Below are 2,223 nucleotides of genomic sequence, written 5' to 3'. Positions count from 1 at the left end.
GTTCTTTGTATATTTTGGATATTAGCCCCTTACCAGAGGTATTGTTTGCAAGTATCTTCGCCTATTCGATTGGTTGCCTTTTTTGGTTTGTTGATGGGTTTTTTTTGCTGTGCAGAAGCCTTTTAATTTGATATAATCTTATTTATTTATTTTTGCTTTTACTTTCCTTGCCTATAAGGTCATCTTCATAAAAGCCTCTCTGAGACCAAGGTTGTTATGTTTAGTACCTACATTTTATTTTATGTATTTTATTGTTTCAAATCTTATATTTGTCTTTAATCCTCTTTGAGTTAATATTTGTGTGTGGTGTCAAATAGCAATCTAGTTCTATTCTTTTGCATGTATGTGGCTTTCCAATTTTCCGAGCACCATTTATTAAAGAGGATTTCCTTTCTCCATTGTATATTTTCAGCTTCTTTGTTGAAAATTAGTTCACCCTATACATGTGGATTTATTTCTAGGCTCACAGTTCTATTCCATTGATCTGTGTGTCTATTTTTCTAACAATACCATAATGTTTTGCTTATTGTTGCTTTGTAGCATAATTTGAAGTCAGGAGTGTGATACCTCTGTCTCTGTTATTTTTTTCCTCAGGCTTGCTTTAGCTATTTAGAGTCTTTTGTGGTTCTGTACAAATTTCATAATTTTTTTGTTCTATTTCTTTGAAAAATGCCATAGAGATTTTGATAGGGATATATTAAATTTGTATATTGCTTTAGGTAATATAACCACTTTAATTTAACTATGTTGATTCTTCCAATCCATGAACATGAAATATGTTTCCATTTCTTTGTGTCTTCTTCAGTTTCTTTTAAAAATGTCTTATAGTTTTTAGTGTATATGTCCTTCACTTCCTTTAAGTTTATCCTTTTTATTGCAATTTCAAATAAAATTTTTTCTTCATTTCTCTTTCTGATATTTCATTATTAGTATATATAAACACAATGGATTTTTGCATACTGATTTTGTATCCTGCAAGTTCACTAAATTTGTTATTGTTTCTAATAGTCTTTTGGTGAAGAAATTAGGGTTTTCTATATAGAGAATCATGTCATCTGCAAAAAGTGACAATTTGGCTTCTTCATTCCCAATCTGGATGCATGCCTGATTGCTCTGCCTAAGACTTCTAGTACTATGTTGAATAACAGTAATGAGAGTGGGCATCCTTGTCTTGTTCCTAATATTAGAGAAAAAGCTTTGTTTTACACCATTGAGTATGATATTAGCTGAGGGTATGTCATAGATGGCCTTTTATACCCATTTTATTGAGTTTTTTAATCATAAATGGATGTTGTTTCTTGTCTACTGCTTTTTCTGCATCTATTGATATGATCAAATGATTTTTATTCATTTATTTTGTTAGTTTTATGTATCACAATTGATGTGCATATATCAAGCCATCCAGAGTATTTTTTCTGACACTTTTATGGCTTTCTTTATTCTTTTTCTTTCTTTTTTTTTTTTTGATTAGAGTTGATATTCAATATTATTTTATATTAGTTTCAGGTGTACAGTGGTTAGACATTTATATAATATACAAAGTGATCCCCACAATTAGTCTAATATCTATTTGACACTATACGGTTATTACAATATTATTGACTATATTCCCTATGCTGTACATCACATCTCTATGACTATTTTGTAACTACCGATTTATACTTCTTAATTCTTTCATCTTTTTCACCCAGCCCCCCAAACCCCTCCCATCTGACAATCATCAGTTTGTTCTGTGTCTGTGAGTCCGTTTCTGTTTTGTTTGTTTGTTTTGTTCTTTAGATTCCACTTATAAGTGAGATCATACGGTATTTATCTTTTTCTGACTTAATTCACTTAGCATAATACTCTCTAGGTTCATTCACATTGTCTCATGAAGAGCTTTTATTTTACACTGATGAAAATCACTGGTCTAGAACTGATCTAAAAGTCAAATGACAGAACTTTTCTCTTCTTTTTTTTTCTAATTAATATTTTTTCTTTCCTTTTTTTAAAAAAAACAACAACAAATACTTTTTTTTAAAAGAGTAGTTTTAAGTTCACAGCAAAGTTGGGAGGAAGATACAAAGATATCCCAAATACCCGCTACCCCTGCTCGCATACACATGTATAGCCTCCCCCATTATCAACATCTCCACCAGAGTGGTACATTTGTTGCAATAGATGAACCTATATTGACACATCATTATTACCCAAAGTCCATAGTTTGCGTTAGGGTTCTCTCAT

Source organism: Pteropus vampyrus, unplaced genomic scaffold (genome assembly GCF_000151845.1).
Source record: "Pteropus vampyrus isolate Shadow unplaced genomic scaffold, Pvam_2.0 Scaffold70, whole genome shotgun sequence".
Classification (NCBI taxonomy): domain Eukaryota; kingdom Metazoa; phylum Chordata; class Mammalia; order Chiroptera; family Pteropodidae; genus Pteropus; species Pteropus vampyrus.
Note: the sequence above shows the minus strand (reverse complement) of the source record.